We start from the raw sequence: 27,213 nt of genomic DNA, 5'->3' as shown, positions 1-27,213 counted from the left end.
GCGTAAGACAGACGGACAGACAGACAGACAGACAGACAACCAGGTGCGACAGGTAGTACTAGAATGGGGATTTCAGATTTTCCCGCCATCGGAGCCAACGTTTCAGGGTTTTTGGAGCGCATGCTCCAGCGAACGCTGAGGATTGGACTTGCATGCAAGTTCGCCGTCGCTGCCGTCGTTTGTCGGTTCGAGTTTAGCCAGTAAAACACCGCACTTCAGTCGCTCGTCAAGTCGCTTCGGTTGTGGTCGAGTGTCGCGTTTTGCCTTGTCTTCTGGGGGTTTTCGGATAGAGTGGAGGATTTTTTTCTGCTTGTGATTGAGGTGTTTTTTTTTATTTTGTCTTTCCGAATGGGGTTGTTGCATTAGCTGCAGGTGCTACATAAGAGGCGAGGGTGGAAGAAAAAGAAGAAACGGAAGAAAGCAAGGCTGTGCATGGGATGATTACAGCCCCCGAAAAGTGTGCGCGCGTGTGTGACGGTGTGAAAGCTCGGTCTAGTTTTTTGTTAGGGGGTGATAATGGTAATGGATAGAAGTTTACAATAGAGGCGAGAACACACACCGGGAGGCAAAACTAATCAGTGAGGATGACCGTTATCTGATACACTCTAGCTGATGAAAAGATTACTGTCTGTTTGGGTAGTATCGAAGGGAGAGAATAAGAAGAAGAAAAAAAGCGTGAAGTTGAAATTGAAAAGTTTACCCGTGCGTTGCTAATTCGGGATTTGTGATTGTTCGCCGCCGAGGATCAACACTGGCAGCGACGTGAGAAGAAAGTTTTTTGCCTGATTATCCGTGCAGAGCGTCTTCGGTGGCTCTGATGTGCCACAAGGCAAGGCGCTAGTGAAGATTGATGGTGTGTGGGTGGTGCTCGGATGGATCACATTCTGCTCGGTAAAAATACGGCCCGGACCTGAGAGGAGAAGGAAACATCGCACGACAAAAGTAAGCATTCTAAATGGAGGAAAACTATAAAATACACATCTTTAGTGGTGGTTCGCGAAGGGAAGCCAGAGTGCTTCCGTTTCGTATGAGCCCCGGGACACACGTTTCGCGTTGGTTGCGCGTTGGTTGGTTGGTGACTCTCAGGTGGCACGGCCAGAAGGAAGCGAAACATTTGGTTTGATTTGTGTTTGCCATTTATTCCGGGAACTTTTGGTTCGTGCTGTGGCCGTTGATGAAATGAAACATATGTTTGATTTCTTCTTCTGGCTTGGCAGTGGTCAGTACTGCTGGAGTAAGTTACACAGAAACGACAAAACTCCGTTGGATATTCCTAGGATGTATGGATGTACATAAATAATCAATGATCTTTGTTTGCTCCTGCATGGTATAGAGCTTGATTCATTTCAAGGAAATAAGTCTGGTTAGCTTTCTGCATTGGTTCCGATTTCTGTGAAACGGTTAGTGTTAAATATTTCAGCAAACGTAATCTTTACTAAGTCATGTGGATGTGATGTGGTAAAAGCCTCGTGACATAATTCCATGTGTGTGAACATTAAGCAGTCTTAGTCTGGTTTTAGAGCTAACATCGTTTAATTTTTTATATTCTTTACTAAGGTTATCGAGTCCAGATTGCATATTCTATTATTTGCTGAGAATATTTCACATTAAATTCAAACATTAATTGATTCGCCCAAATCCGCTAGAAAAACAGAAACCCCTTATATCCAAATCTGTAAGGCTTAACATTTTTCGACTGTTTCAAAAATTGTTTTCGTCGTTTACGCTTTCTCATCACTAACTTTATGAAAAAATGAGTTCAGAAGGAATAGGCTTAGATAACTAACGGAGCTACTACAATTGATAAAGCATGCCTTTAACCAGCGGTTCTCAACCTTTTGTTGTTTGCGTACCCCTTTGCAATATTTTTCAAATTGAATTTTGGAATGTTCTCGTAGAGTGGGAGAAAGTAGTGGTAGTCCAGTTCGGGTTTTAAATTGAACTATAGTACGTGTAATGTGTTTTGAGAGCGAGTTTGAACAACAGGTGAAGTATAATTAAGAAAAATTGCTTTGTCCGCCATTACTGAATTTTCTTTCGCGAAGGATTTACGTACCCCAGGTACTCTGCGTATCCCAGGTTGAGAACCGCTGTCCTGGACCAACAAGTGTTTTTTTTCGCTTTAGATCCTGTGAGTTTACCAGTTGATCCATTCCGTATTTCGCAACTATGTCAGATTGCACACATAAAAATTTCAGTCATCTCTGGAGTACCCCAGGGTTCTCATTTGGGTTCGTTTCTATTCCATTGATATGGAAATGGCATTTTACTTTATTCCTTATTTGAAAATTTAATATACCAATTATTTCAGACAAACTGAACTATTTATGAAAGTTAGCAATCCTAGCGACACCAAAAATATCCAAAAAGAAACAAACTCATTGTACACTTGGTGCTACGAGAAACTACTAAAATTCTATACGAAAATTTATGGAAAATGTCTTGGAAATGTTCCGAACATGTTTGAAAAGTCAGACGTAGTTTAGTGCCTCAACATTTTTTCGATAATATTTTAAAAATCTTTCCAAGATATTTATAAACATATTGAAAAAATGTTTTAAACCCGTTTTTAACATGTTTAACAAAATTTTCAAAATGTTTCAACAGAGACATGAAATAAGTGTTAGAATAACACGTCTCAATAATGTCTCATTTCTTGATTGAGAAATTATTGAGACGTTTTCAGTCATCTCTTGAATTGTTTTTAACATAACTCCAGCATTCAAAATTTCGCAGAATTGCTACGAAAAATGTTCGAAAATAGTTAGAGAAGGCGTTGGATATGTTTCTAAATCTTTTAAACAGTTTATTTGTGTTTAAGAAATTTTCCAATAATGTCTCGTTGTCTCGAAAATGTTAAGAATATTTTGCCCGAAAATGTAATTGAAAACGTCTCGTCTCAGTAATGCCTCAAAATGTCTTGAAACTTTTCTCGTAATTTCTTGAAATATTTTTAAGAAAAATCCAACTTTCTTATATGGCTCCAGAAAGTGTTCAAAAACGACTAGGAAAGGCTAAAAATACTTTGGAAGATAATTTAAATAAACTGCGAAAATGTTTCCCACATTTTTAAATGAATAGTTTTTTAAAAATATCCCCACAATATTTCAACATTGAACTTAAAGTGTCTGAGAAGCAGGGCTCAACATTTTCGAAACAAAACAATGAAACTGATTATTCCGCGCTGTCATTTCGATTCGAACAGTTTCATTTTCATTTGATTCCTTCCGGCCGCTGTATCGTATCATTTCTTCCTCTCTTCCCCGTCTGTTGTTCATCGGATCGTTTCAAATGAAACTGACACATTCTCTGCGAAGCTACACCAACAAACCAATTTTTGAAATGCATATTTCAGCAATGTAAATATTTTTCCTAGATTCTATAGTGTTTGAACCTTCCAAAAACGTAAATGTCAAATTTATAGTGTTTAAGAAACTGTAGAAAACTAATTGCAAGTTCAAGTAAAATTAACAAAAAACAAGCGTTTTTGGCTACATATTTTTTAAATGGCTACAAATGATCAGGAGTATGTATTAATGATACATTTTTTATGCTATATGACTGTGAAATAAGTGCTTTATTTGATGCCTAAAGGGTTTTGAAGTGAAATTTCAAATATGTCGATCTTAGGCCAATATAAAAACAGGGGTAATTTAGCGTTGTAACGTCACGAAAAAAGTACAGCTTTTTACTTCATGGAAACTCCTTACATTTAATCAAAGTAATATTTCGTTTTCTCTTTATACTCAAAAATACCTTTAATTTGATACTAAAAGATCGCAGCTAGGTTGAATACAACTTGAGTTACAACCGGGTTTAGTTTGCGTTGCAACGCCACGAAATTTTTTCTCCCCTTATATAACATTCGTCTATTTTTAAAAACATACTTGATGCGTCTAAATTAGTTCACGTTACATATGTCATAAAACAGAGAATAAATTTTGTAAAATGGATAAATGTTTTTAATTATTAAACTGTGGGTCATCCATGAGTAACGTTACATTCTAAAAAATTCTAATATTATTCTATTATATTACATTACAATGCATTGCGTGAGGGGGGATTGAAAATTGTCAACTTCCGCGTTACGTAACATGCGAATGTTCCCTAAGAGAAAAACTACTGACGCAATGTAACCGTATCAATGAAATGAATACTCCGTCCGCATCGCTCAAGCCAATCTTCCGAATGTGATGGTTATCGCAATTACGAGACGTGACATCACCACATTTAACGATGAGAAGAACATTTTTGAACGACGATATGGTGTTGATATCGTGGAATAAGCCAGCTATTTATTTTTGGGGCAAGGCTAGATGAAAAATCTTGAGCGGCAAAAATGCACTCGAATTTTCTTGAATAAGTAGTGTTAGTTTTAAATAATCAAGGAAATATTACGGGAGTGAAAAAAGCTAAAAAGCGGCATTTTTGTGATATTATTATATATTTTGAAATGTTTCTTGTATTTATTGGAATTAAGGACACATTTGTAAACTTGTTTTTAATAAAAATGCTGAATAAACTGCTAACGTACTCAGACATTGTGAAAAAACTACAATAAAAATAAATTTAATATGTTTTACACATGATGTCATATAAGACACTTTTGAGAATATTTATGATACATATGTCACTCATGAAAAGAATTGATTTGATCATAACTCACATTCCTTCACTGAAAATCTCCAAGTTTAAGTTTGGTTCTGCATGCCCAAACATTAAACGACAAAGTAAATTTGCTACGTAGTTTATGGATAACCCCACAAACCAAGTGCATAAAGTAGAATTAGAAATATATAAAATCATATATTGAACTATTTCATATGAAAATGTCTAAGAAATATGTGATAAATAATGGATATCGACTGATTCATATTTTCGTGACGTTACAACGGAGTGAGAATAGAATAGTCAAAACGTTGTAACGTCACGGTAGAATGTGTCAACTGATGACTATCTCAATTGACGGAGAATTCATTCATTCTCTTCAGCGTTTCAATTGAAACTAGCACCGCATTGCGTCGTTTGATGATAGTTTTCCAATACCGCAAGCCGCAGGTAAAACGGCAATGGCATCCAATAAATACGTCATGCAAATTCCGATCAATATTTCGGATTTTTTTTTTGATCATTGGCGCTGCGTAACCGCGCTGTGTCTCCGTTTCATAATGTCACGGTTTTCTTTTCTCCCTCGTCCATATATTTACGTGAAGTACTGTACTGCCTATAATCGCTTATTTGTAACATTTGCAAAATTGGTTATTCGAGCAAATCGCACTCTTATATTTTGACCTTTAATGCATTGTTCCTAATATATTCTAGCAAATAGACACTTTAACTAAACTTAGTATCATGAAGAAAGCACTTTTTTACACTATGTATACATTGGATATTACTTTTGAAGTCAAATTGGTTGAAATTTTTGCAATGATACATTTATGCCGTCACTTTCAAGCTACTTTTGGAATATATCACAGGGAAAACGAAGTTTTTCATGTATTCAACAAGCATGAGCTGAACATCAGAAACGGATCACCGGTGGTTGGTTACCGGACCAGAATAACTTCCGAGTTCCAAAGGATGCAGATGTGGATTTGGATGGAAACTTTTTTGACAAAAGAGTTAAGTAGTGTGACATTTATGCGGTTATTTACGCTATGTGACAAAACAACTCGGTATTTTTTACGACTTTTTTCAAACAAACATAAGCATATTTTTCCAGATGTAAAAAGTACATCCTATTCTGAGCATTTCCTAATAAAAAGCACGAAATCCATAAAATGTCGAATGTTACAATTCTGCGATTACAGGCAGTGTATGGAAGCCCCCTGTCACCGTTAGCGCTCATTGTCTTTTTCGATTGAGAATCGTCATGTGAGAGTGACGGTGATATTTTTTTCTTTCAATTGAAACTCATTTGTACCATTTTCTAGCCCTTCAGTTGTCAAAATCAAAGCAAGAGCTTCCGAGTAGCTTTCATGTGACTCATGAAGAGCTTGAGAATGATAAAAAAGCATTTCAATTGAAAGCGACGGGTCAAAGCGTCATTATAACCTGATAATTGTCAATTGAGAATGACTTTGTAAGGCTCTGCTGAGTAGTGTATTGAAAAGGTTTCGAAATCGTTTCAGAAATGTTACAATAATGTCTCGTTGCATCAAAAATGTTTTATAACAAGGGATTGAAAACGTCTTAGTAATACCTCGAAAAATGTTGATATTTTTTAGTCATGTCTAAAAAATTTTCAACACTAACCTTCAAAATTTAACAGACTAGCACTGAAAAGTTATTAAATGGTCGGCGTGCGACTAGACCGAACCAAGCGCCAAAAACATTATTTCGAGTAATCGGCGATCGGCGAAGTTTAACCACCTCGTATGTATCCTGCAAGCTGCCTAGAGAAAATTTGTTATAATATCATTATAAACTGTTCAAATGATTTCGTTTTTTCATGGAAGATAGATTATAAAATCGAACACCCGCTGGTGTTGAAAACTCAATTTTTTAAAAAATGGCGCTTGGTCCGGTCTGGTCGCACGCCGACCAAATATGTTTCAAAACTGTTACGAAAACATTTTGAGCAAATTTTTGAAAAATTTAAAAGAAATGTCTCCAAAACATTTCGATAATCTCCTAAAATTATTTCAAGAATGTTTTATGAAAAATAATAGTAGGAGGGTGGTATTCAAGACACGACCGCATGACGTTGACTACCGTATTCTTATATTCCATTAAAACAAACAGTAGAGGGAATTGCAACGCTACTTTTACAAAACTTCGAGGCATCAAAAGGTGTCAGTTGCCGATTATTCTTGTTTACTGGTAAGTCCGTCGAGAATTCAGCCATTTTAGTATTTTGCAGTAGCCATGTACTCTAACAGCCACCGGCATTACGGGTGAAACTGGCACGAGATGACCGATACTATTTTGTCGTTCCTCCTTTCAGCTGCTAACACCTAGCGTCCGTATGTAACCGGTACGGTTTAGTAATTAAACTGATGGGGTGAAATGTTCGAACGGTACCTTTTATACCAAGGCTTCGTCAGTTAGTTAGAAAGAAGGAGTGGCTAAGTAGATAATGAAATGACAAGGAACGTAAATAAGTATCGGAAACAGAAAGTGACAACAACAATAACAACAAAGTCAGATCGATTGTATCCGTTAGTGTCGACTGTACTTGGGAAGAGAGGTAGTGATTGGCTGCGCGGTATGATTTAGACAATCGATATTAATTACCAATTTTTCAATAGTGTATCTCAAACAATAGTTTGTTTTTGTTACATAAATTTAACCGTGAAAGAATTTCTGATCGATTGATGCCAAAACCTCGAAACCTGATAAGAAATGACTGAAAAATGAGCGCTCAAAACCAGACCACTTTTCCCTGGTTTTCCCTGGTTGAATTACTAGATTTTTAAATTCAGGTTCCTAACTTCGATATAGACGTTAGTCAACGTCAAAATCAAAAAGTCCTAAAAACCGTCTCAGTTATACCACAGAGTATCTTGATCAAAAACTTTAGATTTTTGAATTGCGAAGAAGAAAATCGCAAGATTGTTCCAAAGATTTTTCACTTTAAGGCAATACAAATGATTGAAAACCTCTCAGTAATGTCTCGAAAGTTTCCCAATAATTTCTTGATATATCTTCAACATAACCTCCAGTCTTCGAAATTTTTCAAAATGGCTGCAAAAAGTTTCCAAAACAATTTGAAAATGCCAAAAATGCTTCAGACATGTTTCTAAAACGATACGAAAATGTTTTGAACGATTTTGAATAAGCATATTTCGAGAATGCATCAAAATCGTCTCTATAATGTTTTAACAGGGTACTAAAAATGTCTGAGAGGTGTACTGCAAAGGTTCAGACAAGGTCTTAGAAATGTTTCAAAAATGTTCTGGTTATGTTGCATAAAAGAGAAGGAACGAACGTCTCAGTAATGCCTTAAGTCTTGAAAATTTTTTTGTCATGTTTTCAAATATCTACAATAAACCTCTTACTCTCAAAATGTCTTAAAATAGATCCAAAAGTATTGAAAATTACTAGGAAACGCCAAAATCGCTTTAGAATATGTTTCATAAAAGCTACAAAAATGTTTCTAACAATTTTTAATAGAAATATTTCAAAAATCCTCCAAAAATGTTTGAAATTAGCCTTCAAAATTATGCAAACTGGATGCCAAAAGATTTTAAAAATGTTTCAGATATGTCTCAAAAATGTTGCAAAATTTTTTTGAACAGTTCCTAATATTTTTTTAAATGTCTCCAGAATGGTCTAAAGACGGTCTAAACATATTTTTAATATCTCCCAATAGTTAGAAATATGTCTCGAATATGTTTTATAAAGAATCGAAACTTTCAGAAAAACCTTAAAATGTCTCAGTAATGTCTCTAAATCTTTAGAAATTTTCAAATTGTTTCCCAATTAAAATATATTCATAAATGACTTTAATATACTTAAAATATTTCAAAAGTGTCTTGAAAATAATGTCCCAAAATTGCTGCAACTAGAATGTTTTAAAAAAACGTTTCGAAATTGTTTCAATGATGTTTCAAACATATCTGTAAAATTTTGAAACCATCTCAAAAATGTCAGAAAATTCCATAAAATCAACTCAGAAAAGTCATTTATGTGAAACCAAATGTTCAGAATTAACTTCTAAATCGTTTCTAAAATGACTCAAAAAAATGTTCCGAAAAGCTCACAAAAATGTTTCAACGATGTCTTATAATGTCTCAAAAAGTTCGGAAACCCAAACAGTCCCTAATATTTCACAAGAATGTGCTACAAATATCATAATCAATTTGCCAAACATGTGATCCGAGAAATATTTGGAACATTTAAAATTTTTTCGAACCATTTTTGAATTACACTGGTAGACCGAAGTTTTTTCCCCTAGAGCTCAAATTGAAACAGCATAAATATGGATGTCCCTATCAATAATAAGTTTTTCAATAAGTTTTTAAAACATTGAGACATTTTTTTAGCTTTGGCAAGATATTTTCGGAACTTTGAATGAAATTTTATGTCTTTTTCGAAGACATTTTAGAAACAATTCGGAGGCTGTGGTAAAACAAATTAGTACTTTAGTTAGTAGTATTAGTACTCGCAGCAATTTTGAAACACATATTAGACAGTTTAGTCGTTCATTAGATATAATTTAACCATTTTTGGACATTTTTGCAAATATTTATGCAAATAAGGTTTTTTGAGACATTGTTTAAACATTTTAAAGACTTTTATGAATCTTTTTTGTTGAAACTGTTTTACAACATCTGGTCACTTCTTTGAAACATCATACATATTTTTAAAAGGAAATATATTTGTGAGAAGTCGTCAAATCAGTTTTTAGATATTTTTGGGATATTGTTTCATTTTCAACACATTTTTGCTTAAGTAAGACCTGTTGAAATAGTTTAGATATTCTTGAGATATTCTTGTGATAATTTTGAAACATTACCGAACAGTTTTATAGAAATTTTCGGTATATTCTTAAGAGCTATTTTAAAAATATTTTCAAAATATTTTTAAGTCAAAGGTAAAAAATATTGAAACGTGTTTGAGACATTGTTGAAACATTATTGAGATGTTTTTGAGACATTTTTTATTCTGAGGCTCCGTCCCATCAACTAATTTAATTTTTTCCTTACGCGAAATTCTAGAAAAAAGTCACACACAGTTGAAGCTCTCCAGGCAGTTGAAATTTCCGATATTTGGCAGGGTAATAAACGAGGCTCGGTAAAGAGAAGGCTCTATAAGCACTTACTTCTTTCCTTCCTTAACCGACCGTATGAACGTAGCCGGCGCTGTTATCGACAAAGCAGAAGCTACAGAATTGTTATACATTAAAGACGATAGATTAATCCTAAGTTAGTTATCTTACGGCAGTTCTTTTTGCAACTTCACTAGCTCTATCCCATCACAGAGGAGCAACCACGAAATTGAGAGATTCTTTGAATGTTTTTTTTTAACATTACTGAGACCTCTTCGAGATATTTTCCTTAAATTTAAGGAACATTTTTATTTTGAACTTATTCGAAACTTTTGGAAGATCTTGTCGTTCTTATTTTTGGTTGATATTTTTGGAATCGTTTTGTAACATTATTGGGACATTTTTGAAAAAAAATGTTCAATACATTTTGGAATATTTCAACACATTTTGAAATATTTTTCTTTTCTGAGACATTTTTGCAACATTATTAAGATTTTTTTGAAAGCTTTCAAGCGTTAAACGTTTTTGTAACTTATGCATAACTTATTCGAAACACTGTTGAAACTATTTTGAGGCTATATTTGAGCATTGTTTATATATTAGTAAAGATTATGAGATATATTCAAAACATGATTGGCTCATTTTTGATCATTTTAATGACATTTTCGTTATTCTTGCAGACTCTTGATATTTTGAAAATGTTGAAACCTTTCCGAGACCTTTATGATATTTGCTGTCTTTTTATTAAAAGTCTTAAGCTTCTTAAAGAAACTTTGAACGTGTTTTGAGACGATGTTGGAACAGGTTTTAAACATTTTTAACCTTTCTTGGTTATTTTTGAGACATTCCGGGGACAGTTTAGATATGTATATTTGAACCATTTTCAGGCATTGGAGACATTGCTGGATTTTGTTTGAGGTTTTTTTGAAACCTCCATGAGAACTTTTTAAAACACATTTGAAACACTTTTATTATTTTCACTTTAGGTTTGAAACGCTTTTCAAACATGTTTCATAGTTTTGCCATATTTTGAAAAAAAAAAATCATGCAGTTTTGAAACACAATTTTGAGTCTTTTATAAATCATTGAAAAACATATTCAGAGCAGTTTTGACATTTTCGAGACGATCTTGAAATACATTTATAGTATTTTGGAGCCACTGCTTTTTACATTTCTCTACATTTCAAATGAGCTACGCAGTTTTGGTTTGATGTTACGTTTACGGGCACACCATTTCCTTTTGCTATCTTCCTATGCTACTATCAGTGATTATTGCTGCTGCTGCTACGGGAATCAAATCTAAAAGAAAGATCCAATTAGGCGGTTGGTGCATGTTTAACTACCTTTTTGAGAACCGCTCCTTACCCACTATTGTAGTGGGAGAAAGAGTAATAGGCATGTGAGCAGATTTAGAATTTGTTTTGTTATGTGATATTTTTTGTGTAATTTGTCTAATATAACTATTATATCATTTATCCACGAAGTCGTACTTGAAATGCAAATAACTAATTTTATAAAAAGCATGAATTGTTTGCATTGGTGTAAATCATGAAAATGTGAACAATTTTGGCTCAACTATGGAAGTTTCTCATTAGTTGAAATCTTACGTAAAAACGTTTCGTGAGATGCTTTGGAATATTAGGCTAGCGTGGTTCTAAGACTGCGGTGTTTTATGATTATGTATACTGACTGCAATACTTACATGAGATTAACATCACGCTCTACTCTTAGATGAAAACTAGATAGAAACTGACCAGAATCATGTTGTGATACCTACAGGTGTGCCCATAAAAATTGTGTGGAAAAAAGTTGAAAATCCATTAAAAGTGAAAATTGATGGAATTGGTGGTAGAACTTATATAAATTTAGCGGATGAAAAATAATCTGCAAATTTTGCTCCAATATGAAGGGATATGCGAGTAACTTGTGATATCTGCAACATGGGAAATTGCAGTTAAGATTTTTTTCTGGAAAAGGATCTGCTTCATCGTTTCATAATAATCTTATAAACATAAGGGTGTCCCAAAAAAAAAATCGATGTTGAAAAAGTCAAGGTGCTCAGCCCCAAATTGAAAGATAATGTTATTTATAGCATTTTTGTAGAACATTTCGACTTTCTAAAAAATTGTTTTCAGGTTGCCCAAACGTGATTAATGAAAAAATTACGTTTTTAAGCTACAAACCTACTTTTTGGCACTTTTTTCAATTCTGTTCGATTCCTACATTTTTTCGTACATTTTTTTATTTTTGTGGGGTCATTTTTGAATATTTTTCCTGGTTTGGTTTAGCATTGTATTCAGTTTTTTGACTCCCAGAGCCTATTAAACATCACAAAAAAATTAATTTTTCTAATAATTTTTAGATAAAACCCTTCAAAACACAAATAGAACAAATTTTTGAGCAAAAACTGAAATTTTCATTGCGAAGCGGAATTTACCACGAAAATTTACATAAAAAAAGATACTTGATATCTTATCGGGGAGCTGAGATATTGGCATTTTTCTATGTGATGGAAAACTATGCATTTCAACAAATATGTAAACAACTGTTTAATTTTGGGAGATGTAAAATAACAATGTTCAGGAAACAAATGCATTTTCGGATGGCTGATAACTTAGTAGAAGGTTTCAAAATTTGTTAAAATTTGCGAAAAAGGAAAGTTTCTTGTTTTAGGATAACCTGAAACTTTATCGAAGACACCTTGCGTCTATCTTATTCTGATTAAAAAGTAAATTTTTTATCTCACTTATTGGGGGATTGATCACCCTTCATTCTACATTATAAGATGCATTTTTGAATATCCTGAAACTTCTCCGAACATACCTAAGGGCTACAATCAACATTTGAATCACTATTTAGAAAATTATACGCACAAACGGCAAAATAAAACACTGGGCAATGGAGATATTGAGTTTTAGTGGCATTTTTGACGAAATGCATAGTTTTCCATCACATATAGAAACGCCGATATCTCAGCCCCATGATAAGATATCAAGGATCTTTTTTCATGTAAATTTTCGTCTTGAGTTCCGCTTTGCAGCAAAAATTTCAGTTTTTGATCAAAAAATATTTTATATGTGTTTTGATGGGTTTTATCTGAAAATTATAAAGAAAATTCACTTTTTTGTGATGTTCAGTGGGCTCTGTGAATCAAATAGTTGAATGCGATGCTGAACCAAACCATGCAAAATATTCAAAAACAACCCCACAAAACTAAAAAAATATATGGAAAAATTTAGGAATTGAACAGATTTGAAAAAAATGCAAAAGAGTGGTTTTGTACCTTGAAAAAGTCAGTTATTCATAAATCACGTTTGGGCAACCTTTTTTTTTTTTTTTTAAAGGTGGCGGGGAAATCTGCAAACAGACACCTGAGAAGAGAACTCAGGGTGTGGGGATGAGACTAGGGGAGAGATGCTGGGGTAGTTACACTCGCCCAGACACCTACTGATCCCTGTCCCGACCCACTAAAACCCCTCCAGTCTCCAGCCCTGGTCTTCCCGGAACGACGGTTAAGTATTACGTCGGGGAGTGGCTTTTGTGCGTGATGCACCCTCTTTACTCTTATAACCTCCTAGCTAACTACCTGGAGACTGGTAATTAGCTACCACTGGCATGTTGGTGGTTGACCCGCCACACACGTTGCAGCTCCAGAACAATCTGAGAGGCGGCCGCACAGACCGCGTTCCAGATGTCCGGGTCGTCGCACATCCTCCGGACTAGATTGTCCGGAGTAGTGCCAGGCCCGCTCACAGCCATCATGTTGCTCCTCGCTCTTGCGAAACGGGGGCATACGAAGAAGACATGCTCAGCAGTCTCCTCCTCCTCCACGCACTCGGGACACATGGGGGACACCGCGTGTCCGAACCTGTGCAGATATTGCCTGAAAAAACCATGGCCTGACAGGATTTGTGTCAGGTGGAAGTTCACTTCACCATGTCGTCTCCCGACCCAGCCGGATATCTCCGGTATGAGTCGGTGCGTCCATCTGCCCTTTGTGGAGTTGGACCATTCCCGCTGCCAGCGGAGCATCGAGAATGACCTTCTGGTACCTCGTATGCCCCTTGTGTCACGTTGGTCGAAACACTCTCTGTCCTCCTTGATGGCGATGCTGATAGGAAACATGCCGGACAAGACACAGATTGCATCGTATGACACCGTACGATACGCACTCGCAACTCTCAGGCACATGAGCCTGTAGGTACTTTCCAGTTTACCACGGTAACTGTTAGTACCTAGCGCTCTGGACCACACTGGCCCACCATACCTAAGTATGGACGAAACCACGCTGGCAAGAAGTCTTCGCTTGCTGCCATAAACCGCTGGGCTATTGGACATCATACGAGATAGTGGTGCAATAGCCGATGAGGCCCTCTTACAGGCATAGTCGACGTGACTCCCGAACGTGAGCTTGTCGTCCACCATAACCCCCAAGAGCTTCAGGGATCGCTTCGAGGCGATGGTGCAGTCTCCGACTCTGACCACCGCCTGTTGCTCCGATTTACGGTTGTTTACAACCGTGACCTCCGTCTTATGATGCGCGAGCTCCAGTTTCCTGGAGCGCATCCAGTTCTCGACCTTGCGTATACAGTGCGCGGCCGTCAACTCGACCTCCTCGATAGACTCGCCGTAAACCTCCAGCGTTATGTCGTCTGCAAAGCCGACGATCACAACCCCTACAGGGAACTTGAGTTTCAACACTCCGTCATACATGACATTCCACAACACCGGGCCCAGGATAGAACCTTGCGGAACTCCTGCGGTAATTGGGACGCACTTCTGACCCTCCTCCGTGTCGTAAATAAGTACTCGATTCTGGAAATAATTTTCCAGAATCTTGTACAGCGACACCGGTACATGGATGCTCCTGAGCGCGAGCGCTATGGAGTCCCAACTGGCACTATTGAACGCATTCTTCACGTCGAGCGTGACGATTGCGCAGTAGCGTATTCCCCTTCTCTTGCGCTGGATTGCTACCTCCGCCGTCTTGATGACGGAAGAGATTGCGTCCAGCGTGGACCTGCCCTTCCGGAAGCCGAACTGGTTACTTGCCAGACCGTGTACACCCTCCCTGTACCTCACCAGTCTGTTGAGGATGATCCTCTCAAGCACCTTGCCCGCGGTGTCCAGCAGGCAGATAGGCCTATATGCCGGCGGTTTCCCAGCCCTCGGCAATAAGACCAGTCTCTGCCGCTTCCACCTGTCCGGAAAGAGACAGTCATCCAGGCACCTCTGCATGACTGCCCTGAACAGCCCGGGGGCCGTTTTTATCGCCAGCCTGATCGCCAGGTTAGGGATACCATCCGTTCCCGGTGCCTTGCTCACCTTTAGGGATCTGACGATCACGATGAGTTCCTCATTCGTAACCCTTGCCTCCTCCCCTGCCTCGACACGGCTGTCGTCGCTCACGGATTGGATGCTCGGAAGGTTGGCCGACCATCTCTGGTCTATGTCTGAGATACTGGAACGTCGGACGTGAGACTCGACTGCCGGAGGCCAAGGACTTGGCTCGTGGCGTGGAAAGAGTCCCTCGATGATACGCTCCAGCATCGCTGGTGATCGCTCTGCAGGCGCCAGCGCGCCTTTAGTCTTGGCCATTACGATCCTGTAGGCGTCACCCCACGGATTTGTATTGGCACTCGCACATAGCCTATCGAAGCAGGCCCTCTTGCTGGCCTTTATCGCACTCTTTAGCATCGATCTTGCCGAACTGAATACTGCGCGGCGCTCTGTCCTCTCTTCTTCGTTTCGCGCACGCTGCATCCTCCGTCTTGCACGGAGGCACGCACTGCGAAGGTCGGCTATTGCGTCCGTCCACCAGTAAACCGGTGGCTTTCCATTCCTAGGTTGGCGAGTCCTAGGCATGGTGGCGTCGCACGCCCGCGATAGCATAGCAACTAGTTGGTCAGCAGTCGGGCGGAGCCAACTGCCCCCCTCGCGCTCCCTTCTTATTGCCTCTTCGAATACCTCGGCATCAAAGGGCGATGTCTTCCACCCGCGAACGGTCGGAGTGTTGGCTCTACCCGTCGCTTGCCGCCTCTCGTTGTTGTCTACACTATAAAAGACCGCCTGGTGGTCGCTATTAGTGTAGCCATCGTCTACCCTCCAGTTCTTGATCAGTCCTGGGCTGGAGAACGTCACGTCGATGATCGACTCCGCACCATTTCTGCTAAATGTACTTTTGTTCCCAACGTTGGCCAGATTTAGGTTGAGCTTTGCAAAAGCCCCCAACAGGATCTGGCCCCTCTGGTTCGTGAAGCGACTTCCCCACTCAACAGCCCAAGCGTTAAAGTCGCCCGCCACCACCAACGGCGTTAGGCCCGTTAGCTCCATGGATAGGAGGTCGACCATCTGGGTGAACCTTTCGGTAGACCAACGTGGCGGAGCATAGCAACTGCAGTAGTACACTCCGTTTACCTTAGCAACTACGTACCCTTCTTCTGAGGTTGAGACAACCTCCTGAGCCGGGAACTTGCTCGTCGTACATATGGCCGCCAAACTGGACTTATCCGCAACCCAGTTACCGTTTCCGGGAGGGATGCGGTAGGGATCCGATATGACAGCGATGTCCGACAACGACTCAGTGGCTGCTTGGTGTAGCAGCTGCTGAGCCGCGAAGCAATGGTTCAGGTTCAGTTGCGTCACCCTTACGCCCGTGGTTTCGCAGCCGGCTTACCGGCTGGGCACCTGGGGCCTCCCATAAAGTGTTTGGCGTCCCGTTTCCCGGAACATACCATGCACTTGCAGGTCCAGGACTTATGTCCGCCCTCGAAGCACCGGAAGCAAATGTCTGGTTGCTGTAGTATGCCCAGAGGACATACAGACCAGCCGACCTTCAACTTGCCCTCTTTCAGGGCAAGGTTAGCGTCCGCCGACGGTAGTCGGAAGGTAGCTATCTGGGTGTCCGCCGGACCTTTGCGGAGGCGGATTGACTCCTCAGCCACCTCCACCCCGCACTTCGCTTTGAGGGCTTGTGCAATGTCGCACCCCTCAGTGATTTCGTCCAGGTTTTTAAGCTGGAGAGTCACTTCTGAGGTGAGTGCCCGCACTTGCACCTCCTTCCCTAGGACCTTTTCAGCTACCGTTTTGTAGGTAGCCCCCTTGTTCTTGGCGTCCTTCCGGAGCTCAAGTATCATCTCGCCAGTGCGAGATCGGCGGATACTCCGCACATCCGCCCCCAGATCCTTGAGCTGGGTTTCCCCCCTCATCTTCTTCAAGACTTCTGAGTACTTCGACCCATCCGCCTTGAGTATGAGGGCATCACCCCTACTCCGCGCCTTTTTGACCTTTTTTGGTCCTCTGGCCGCTCCGCCATCATGTCGCGTCGCACCTTCCCGACGCTTCCTACCCTCTACGGTAGTCCAAGGGTTGCCCGTAGCCTCCACCTGTGCCTTTTCCGCGGTGGACCTTGAACCGGTTGGCGTGTGTTCCCGTGGGAGTAGCACGACCAATCGTTTTTTGGTGTTCCCGGGGGCCGTTTCCCCCGGGGACTGCCTCGTTCGCTTAGCGACCTGCCCCGTGGAGCAGACCGACGCGAACGAGGGGGCGTCTGTCTGCACCTCTTTAGATGCAGTCGCCCTCCCGGTCCTGGCCGCTTTCTCGGCCGCCTTCACCCGAGCTACGAGTTCTTCGTGCTCCTTTCTAGCATCATCAATGGTGCTCCGAAGCAGGAGGAGGCTCTGCTTCAGGTCGCCAGCGATGTTTCGCCTGTCGCGAAGAACTCGATTATGGCATCGAGTTGTTCAGACAGCGCCGCCACTCTTGGCCGCGTGTCCATACACCTTTCGACGGCCTTGACTAGCAAGGGACCGTCTACCGAGATGTCTGGTGTGGACACCGACGGATTCGCCGTTTTTCAACCTCCAGACTTCGCCGCATCCGTCTCCGCCTTCTTCTGCGGAGACCGCTGGATGCCACCTCGTGCGAAGGGATTTGGTAACCCCTCCGCACCCGTCTCTTTTGTTTTTGAGTTCAACATTTTTGTTTATTGGGTCCCCCTACCAGCCGCTATCCTTATCCATAATGGAGTAGTCGCCTAAATGGTCCCAAGGTAGTCTATGCCGGAGCAGTGAGGCCATGGCTAGGGGCGGCTGCCATAGCGCCTTATGGGCAACTATGACACCCCCGACCGGCGCAAGTCAGGAAAAGACATCTGATCCTACTCCTGCCGGGTTCCCACCAGGCAATGGACTCGGAACGTACTGGAAGGCCTGCCAGGTTTTACGGGACGGAGACCCCTGCACCGGTTGTAATCTCGCCGTTTCAAGCCGTTATCACACGACATTACTAAGGGAGCTCGGCGCAGGTGCCAGCCCAAAATCATGGTACGAAAACGAAATCCGACTCTTATCCTATAGTGATGCGACCAGTTGCCGTAATTGGGAACATTACTGGCATCAGTCCCAATGGGCGGTATAGTGCATTTGGGTGGTGGGAGCGGCACTACTCGCTCCGTCGGAGCTGCTTCCGGCCAGTGTGGCTTTTGCGAGAATTCAGCGGCCCAGTGCCTGAATCTCGCCACGACCTAGGCTAGCTCCCGCTGATGGTCCGGGCCTGCTTGCTAGCAGTGAGCACTTCCGTGGCCTTCGGTAATCGCCAATTACCGACCCGTGGTGGCATTCAGCTCTGCCAAAAACGACCTTTTAGAAAGTCGAAATGTTCTACAAAAATGCTATAAATAACAATATCTTTCAATTTAGGGCTGAGCATCTTGATATTTTCAACATCGATTTTTTTGGGACAGCCTAATAAACATATAAAATGTCTGCAAATTGAATTAATCTTTCCCATTTTTGATATTCTTTGTGAGCAAAACACTCTCATTAGTTTGAGAAGACGAAATAATATTAGCTCATCAAGGCTGCTTCAGCACTGAGCCGTCAATAAAGTACACAACAAATTGTATCATTCGGAAGAGCATTCGCTACGAGGTTAAAGAAAACCTTTCGAATTTATCTTTCCGGTACAGGCTTCACTCGTACAGGCGATGGAGATTTTCTAAGCGCACAAAACTAGAGGCGAAATTATTCAACCGAACGTGGCTCAGTTCCAAACCGAGAAAATTCGGACCCCCCGCCGTGTCGGTCCGAGTATCCCCGGTCGTTTCAAGTCCCCCAAGGCCGGCGAAGAGGGAGATTCCAACAAGCAGCCATAAATCTCCTGTTTATGTTGTACGCCAGACTGCCGACGATGGCGCTGCGCTACTTCGGGGTGGATCGCAAACGAGCGCTCGTTTGCCGTTTTTGTTGGATCTTCTGTGTCGAACCACCCCATTCATCATCCTCGTCAGCCTTCCTTCCGCCCCACAGGGGGTACGTTACTCGTTTGAGCTCGTGTGTGTGTGTGATGCATGCGTAGTGCTTATCAAACAAAAGCTGCAGGATTGTTGATGTTTTGAACGTGAAGCTTTCGGAACGAACGGAAGGTTGGAAACAAATTTCCCTGTCATTCATGGGGGCTTACATATGTACGTACATACGTACTAAAAAGCAGTCGCTAATAGTTAGTGAGTCTATTTGTATGCTATGAAACAAATCGGTCTATGTCTTTGCTGTTCTGAATTATGAGATTGCTCGTTTTTTTTTGTTGCAGTTGAATTAAATTAAGCCAGAAAGTTGTTTGGCGGGAGGCTGATGAAAGAATTTAATATTTCGAGTTTAATTAATTGTTGACTATCATGCTGTTTGCCTGTCGGCTATCGGGAACCAGTTTGTGTTTTTATCATCTCTAAGCAAAATTATATTCAAGCTACAAAGAGTGGCTTGTTTTTACCTATTGTATGACACACTAATGTAACGACGGAGAGTCATGCGCTATAATGTTTATTTGTCGCTTGATGCAGGCTTCGTTTTGAAAAGCATTCCCTCGCGAGACAGTCAGTCAGACAGTCGTGTTATAAGATTCAGGCATATAATTGGTTTGTTTCAAATCAACATTTTTAGGTTTATTTTGCCTCTCAGCTGGTCTCGAGTTCGGTTGCTGGTCCAACAAGCCAATCGTTGTATGTTCCAATCCCGGCTCGGAAGCACAGTGTACACTCCCAGCAGTTGTCAGTGATGTCTGTAGTTTTTATTAAAACACCAGGTCGAGTTCCGATTGTGGAATGTAGCACTACCAAGGAGAAGGAGTAGAAGAATTGGTTTATTTGAGTTTTTTTCATTAATGATTTTACCATTTTCTGTGTTGCTCATTTCTACATTGTCTCTGTGCCATAAGTTTGTGTCACTATTTCTGAGCCATTTGAAAAAAAAAAATCATACAATCTGTGTATTGTTTCTTTTAAATTTTCTATCGTGTGTTTACCATTTCGGTTTCGATTTAAAATTTGTTTGCCTTTTTATTATTTTTGTTTCAATTTTATGATATTTTTGTTCTATTTTTCAACCAATTGCGAAAATTTTTGTGTCATTTTATCTCATTTTTCGTGTTTATCCAGTTTTGTAACAATGTTCTAATATTTTCACATTCCATAATTTTTGTACAATTTGTTAAATATTTGTTATAATTATCATATCGTCGGTTTCGTGCAACACTGGCACAACTCAAAATTTTGTCGCAATTTTCAAACGCGTTTATCTCGAAACTATGATTTTTGAGTTGTGCCATTGTTGCACGAAACGACGATATATGTGAAGTTGTTATATAACAGTAGGGGCGTTCGTTTCATGGAAGCAGATGTTATGGTAGGGTTGTCGAATTCGAGTTCAGGAAACAGCAGAGACGATTTGTCAGAAAAGGATGATTCCACGCTCGTTCAGGGGAAGATGAAACGAATCCAATCAGCCGATAGCAGTATAAATGAGTTTCTTAGCAGCTCAGAAAAAGTTCCTGAGCCACCGTATCAAGACGTTCTAAAAGTTACAAACGGAAAATTAACGGTATACTCCAAATCCTCGAACGTGATCTACATGTAGCAACCGGAACCGAGAATTTACGAACATACTGTTACTGTACGCTGAATTAGTTATTGGTTTGCTGTACATTGCCGTTAACACTTCTCCAAATACCGCCAATAGCGAATCTATGTTGGGACGAAAGATGAGCTCTTCATCACAAGCAGATCGGATAGAAGCTAAGCGGATTCTGTGCATATGAAGCACACTGGGATCCAAGAGTTAGTTCTGACCATCAATGCAGATCAATGCAGAGATGCAAGGGACCTATTCTAGCTAGGAGGTGGCCCCTTATACTGGAGTTCGAAGACCTTAAAAAAAGGTTCAGTGGATTTTACGAATTCTTAGATTTTCTTGTACCAGCCAATTAACCGATTACGATTTTTGAGGACAATCAGTCCTGCATCAAGTAACTTAGCTCACCTACTGTTAAACGCAGATCTAAGTATGTCGAGACTCGAGAAATGAAGACCAATGGAGGAATTCGAGCGATTCACTGGATGTACACACGAATACCATCGAAGAAGAGTGTTGAAGTAGGCGATGGTGATTAGTTTTTATTACTGAACTAGCTGACCCGGCAAACTTCGTACCGCCGCCTTGAGTTTTATTGACTGTTGTATTGCAAAAACTGAAATATCTAACTGCTGCTAAAAAACATACCTGCGATATGTTTCGGCTCTGATTTGTTTTTATTTTTTCTTTTTTCAATCCTGCGCTCGTAAAATTCTACGTTTTTATTTCATTGAACATTATGAAGCACCTTTCAACCATAATCAAATCATTTCAATACATTTCTGAAAATAAACAGTCATTCTTTTAAATATTCTGAAGGAAATTATTAAATTATTTTTTCAATTCTTCAAAAGCTTGGCTTAATGCAAATATAGTAATACCCTTCTGCCTGGCCAATCTCACTGGAACAGATTTTATAAAGAAAACTTCAGAATTCTAAATAATTCAAGCTTAAAATTCGGAATATACGAAACATGTGAAAGTGATCAAGGCGGTCCTAGCCACTAAATTCTATATAATCCACAATGTCGGGGTCAGGGTCACGTGAATAAGCGACATAAAGCTGTCCATGTGAAAAGCATGAACTCTGTCCTTGGGTTTTATCAATAGTCATCGCGAATGCGTGGCGCACGAGAAATTGCAGACGTTTAAAATTTAACGGTAAATCGGTAGGAGTAACGCGGGTAAGATACGCGGGATTATTACGACTTCTCCTTTGTAGTTTCCTGTCAGAATTGTCGCTTCAAGGACATTTGCCATCAGGTAGTGGCAGCAATGTATCTGTTCGGTGGTGAATTTGACCTTGAATCTGTTGTATTTGAAAATATTTGATTAGAATTTTTCTCTCAATTGAGTGTTTAAGTTACTATACTTTATTTTTCTTTTGTTCAAGACTCGCTTGAAGACTATGGGAACTAAGTGTGTAACTGACGGTGTCGAACGTCGGCGCATTTCGAGCTCGTCTTGTTCTTAACCGATCAACTTCCTTCGGGACTCGTATATTTCCTGACTTTCTAATATTCTATCTTCAGTGTTGCGAAGCCTGACACTTTTATTGACCTGCTACTACTCGTGTCTTAACTCGCAAAACTGGAACAAAAACAACGAATTTAATTTTAATTCAACGGCATGTTAAGTATTTGAACATTCGACTTACAACAATTTCATCGGAACAAAAAACACTTCGACCACAGCAGAAATTTGTCAAAGTCAACTGGAAGATATGCAAGAATAAGTTTGACCATGTAGATTAGGAATCATTCATTTCATAAACCTTAGCGGCACCTTCGTTAGGAAGCATTCCCACTACATGTGGAAGAAAATTAATCGAAACCAACTGAAACCAGCATGAATACTTCTCAGAATTCTTGCAAAAACACTTTATTATTTTTAATCTATTATGTTTATTACGTACCGACAGTGTCTTCTTCTTTCTTGAAAAACAGTCACAACACAAATTAACAGAAACCGACGTTGAATTTAAGTGGCACCAACAGAAACCAATACGAAAATCGCATAGAACTATTCCATAGAATATTTAAAAAATGAAGGCTATCGTTTAAGTACGCCCCGGTGATGAAAACTTGTTTCGAATTTTTCCGATCAAAGGTAACAAAAAATCGTTATTCACTAAAACTTACAGAAAATCTCTCAGAATCTCAGAAGGGCGGGAAATATCAAGGGTTGGATTTTAACGTTTTATAACTTTTCCAGTTGATTTTCGTCATTGCCATGGCATAGTGACAATATGATTTTTTTTGGGTATCTTTTTTTTTCAAACATACATGATACCAATTGTTTTTCACGTGACCATGTGACATAAAGCTGTTTATGCGAGAATATGCATGTTTTAGGTTTAACGCCACCAGTTATTTGACGTTTGAAATTAAATGGTAAATTGGTAGGTACACGGAGCTTCGAAATTTTCACTTCAATGACATCTTCAATTTCATCTGCTTTTTGAGGCAGATCTGCTGCCTAAGCACAGTGCAATTGACACTTCGCAACATTATAGTTTTCAATTCAACATTCAACAATTAATTGTAAATCCAGAGATTTGTAGGAATGCAATAGTGCCTTTTTAACGAAACATGAACAGAAATCAATGTTTTTTGAGATGCAAAAACTACACGTTTCTTTTACCAGCTAACAGAATCATTGCAGCATGAGCAAATGTCAATGATCTAAGTCAGTGTGCATTTTAGAGAAAATTGAACAGATTGATTAGATCCGAGCAATGGTAAATTAAATCATCGCACATGTAGTGTTATTCTTGTTCTTTCTTTTCATTTATCAGATAAATAAAACGATTATATGCAACTTTGCTTTAATAAGCCAGAAATTTAATTTACATTATCAAGTATATGCCCTTGAACAAAATCAAAGCCACGTTGAGAGTATTCACATGCATGTCGAGTTTGCTGCTACCAAGCTATAGCGCTTTTGCATCGAAAAGGTGTAGTAGGCAGCGAAAACGAACATCACCTAATACGTGAATCAATAACAGGTGCTTGTTTACTCAACGACGACGCCTCAATAACGACGCCACAACAACTTGTCTACCGGTCATAGCCTACAATCATAGTAATCTAATGACGTTGTTCTTGGAGTAAAAGGCGGGAAAAACCGAAAATATATTTCATTTTTTTTTCTAACTTTATCAGTTGATTATTGTTATTTTTATGGCCTATTAACTCGTCGAAGATGAAGATAAAACAAACACAAAAAGAATCATTCAAATCTTTTCTTATTTTTTTTAATAGATAAGTTCGGACTAGCTAATAAAGAGAAAATTTGTTCATTACCGTTCTGAATCTCAGATTGTGTAGACTTTTTGATTTAATCGTTTTTATTCCTTTTTCTTTTATTTGATTGATTTTTTTTCCATTGTTTATATTTAATACGTCATTATTTTGACGTAGAATAACGTCTCACAGCAACATGGGGATAATAATGAAAAACTAAAAACATCAAGAGCGCCACAAAAAATGTCCAATTCCGAATGCTTAAAACTCAGTCAGTTTCCAACTGATTTCCTTCATTCGTACAGTAATTGATTGGAAAATTACCTGTGCGTTCACCAAAATGCGTAAAATTGTGATTATGCCCGACTTACTAATAAACTATTGAAAAATGGAGAGGCTTGTTAAACGCATATTTCAACCAATCAGAGATAGAAACAACATCAGGCAAACTCCCAGTGTCAGTCTAAATCGAATTAAACAACCAATCACTACCTTTCTTCTCTAGCACAGCCGACACTGCAGCATACAAACAATTTTTTGTTGTTGTTTTACTCGATCGAGTGAACAACGACACGCCCACCGAAGGTATAACTTTCAGTAGTCACGTATAAGAGCTGGCATGTAGAAATTCAGTCTTCATTAAATAACTGATCACTGCAACAAGGGGACTAACAAAAGAAACAGCGGATCACTCACTGGAGATTGTAAATCACTTTCCACAGTGCTAGATTTTGAATCTCCCATCTGTGTGGGAAGTATTGTAATACAGGAATGGTCCTTTTAGTGACGACCACATATTTTCAATCGAAGTAGTAAAAATGAGTTTTCCACATCTAAGTTAGCTAGCTCTTTGTGATGCTTTTTCAGGGTCGGCTACCGACTGTTGGGGGACTCATGCAACCCAACGGCTCACCGTCAGCGAAGCGGAACGACCAAGAAATGATTAGTTAAAAGTTACTGGCCCTTTATGAAAAACTATGAAATGCATGCTATATACTATTGATTACGGATCATTGAGACAGCGATAAACGTTGAACGTTGGGGCCCATTGATGAACGATGCGCTGCAGGAGAGGATAGGGACATACTTTGGTGACACGCGTTCCGGAAGGTGTCGATGGTTCTGAAGAATCGCACGGTTCACATTTTACATTTAACTTCAAACAACCCACACATTCGGTACTCTTCCATTTGAGAGAATATCCGGTAACAGAGTGCGCTAGTAGTCATGTGTTGTTACTGTCAAAAAACGGGGTGTTATTTACTGCTATGAGCTGTTAATCGTCATATTGAGAAAATACAGCGCCCGTAATAGGGTCGCAGTAAGTTTACAAAACGAATGACGAAAAAACTGTCACAAAATTAGCATATCGTAGTTTTCGTTCAAAGCTTTGACAACTCCTAATTCATAGTTTCGAGAAAAAACGAGTTTAAATATTCAAAACTTTGCACTCTTATTAAACCTATTTAGATTTATTGAGTATTAATATTTTTGAAGACACTTAAAAGGCAAACATTAAAATCGAATTTCAATGCGTGCGAATAAATAATATCCTTTTGTAGTGTTGTGGAAAAAAATGAGTTTTACCACTATCCGCAATGTTTTGACGAGTGGCAGAAAAATTTTACCTACTGAACAATCAAATGGTTTTGCGGCGCTAAGGTGATTTGCAATAGTGACATCCGGCAATTTTGTTTGATTTTTCGTCATTACAAATTGCCTTCTGCGTGGGATGATTCGCGTTCTGTTGTGATCTCGACAGCATTTCCTATCATTTTCAGCTACTAAGTATTCCATGACAGCTAGCAGATATACGAGCGCTCCAGTTTCAGAGCATTGCGTTGCAGACGATGAATCCGGTTTACCTAGAATTGAGGCCCGGTACTACTGAGAAAAACAAGATTTCATCTTTGATATCTTTACCGCAATCAGACCATACCGTCCGTATGGTACTGTCTTAGAAATAGATATGGTATTGAAATTTTGGTTTACTACTTTTTGTAGCAGGGTTTGGAGAGAAAAAACTCAGAGAAGGAGGAGCTACGTAGACGACAAAATGGAAAAGATAAAAATAAACCCTCAGAAGAAAAGCTAGAGTACAAAGCGCGAGTGGCAGACACTTTTTACCTACTGTACAATCAAAGGATTCAATTTCTCTTCATTGGTTGCCATTTGCATGACGTGTGGGATAATGCTCGTTTTCTTATAATTTTTACATGCTACCAAATGGCCCAATCACAGAGTTCTATTTTAAATTTGGTCGCATATAGTAAGAAAGAAGGACGTTTAAAGCCACTAATCGCTTGGAATAAATATAGAAAATATGTTCCATAATTTGCAAAATTCGATATTACTCAAAGGACGTGTTTGTGTCCTTGTGAGAAAGCTCTTTAGCTTTTCTGACAACAGCAGACACTCATTCAATTGTAGCTTTAAGATAGTTTAACAGATTTGGGTGTAAGATATAAAATATGTTTAACACTCTCTTGTAGGTTTAACTATAGAGTTTATTACTTTTGCCATTTTTGTTTTATTTATGTATTCATTCCTTTGCCTGCCAAACAGACCCAAGCCTTGGTGTGGCTTTTGCTGTACGCAACAGTTGTCTCCATTCCATTCGGTTCATGGCTGCAGTTCGCCAGCTCTGCAGTCTGCGTTGGGTCCGTAGGTCGTCTTCCACCTGATCTATGCACCTTGCATCTGATCCGTGACGACGCGGGCACCCATGAATCTTGGTTTGGCCCCACGAACTGCTTCGTAAATGGTGATGATCGACGACAGAATATTTGAGAGAGTACCTTGTAGGTGGCGTTCAGCTGATTGTTTGCTCGATAATTGCAGAACCCCAGCTTGTCGCCCTTTTAGTTGTTTACTCCAGCAGCTTTATTGTTTATCAGCCGACCAATCTCCTCCTTCCGATTAGGTCGAGAATTGGGCGTTCGAGAATAGTACAGACTGTCTTGGAAGCACTGGTGGGAAGGTGACGTCTTCAGGTGCATTACGGCTTTGCAGCCACAGAACCCTACAAACTATCCGCTGATTAAGTAACTTTCGTTAACGCTAACCAGTGTCTGTGGGTTTTCGAAGCGATTGAAGATGGTTCTTGTGCATACGGGACGTTCTGGCCGAAATATCGGACTAGGATTTCCTCGAAGTGACAGTTTGACGATGGTTTTGCAGTACTGTCCTGACGTGAGATGACAAAGTGACGTAAGTGCCATTTTTTCGAATATGGGCTTTTCATGCCAATTTGTTCATTATTCTTAGACCTATCTTTTGGTATCTTCCTTTTCGTTTTACTTATTCGTACGTTGCATATAATCAGAAAAAACAAAGTGACGTTGGCACC

At 39.6% G+C, this 27,213-nt stretch overlaps 1 protein-coding gene across 1 annotated transcript in view; it reads left to right on the top strand.

Moving 5' to 3' along the window:
• Positions 1-216: 216 nt before the first annotated feature.
• Positions 217-27,213, top strand: part of LOC129729929 (uncharacterized) — a 133,456-nt gene continuing 106,459 nt past the window's right edge. The window contains exon 1 of the mRNA XM_055688850.1: positions 217-942. The gene's annotated coding sequence lies outside the window, so the exon portion shown is untranslated. The remainder of the gene's footprint in view (positions 943-27,213) is intronic.

Source organism: Wyeomyia smithii, chromosome 1 (genome assembly GCF_029784165.1).
Source record: "Wyeomyia smithii strain HCP4-BCI-WySm-NY-G18 chromosome 1, ASM2978416v1, whole genome shotgun sequence".
Lineage (NCBI taxonomy): Eukaryota > Metazoa > Arthropoda > Insecta > Diptera > Culicidae > Wyeomyia > Wyeomyia smithii.
Note: the sequence above shows the minus strand (reverse complement) of the source record. Positions and strands in the feature narration are given on the sequence as shown.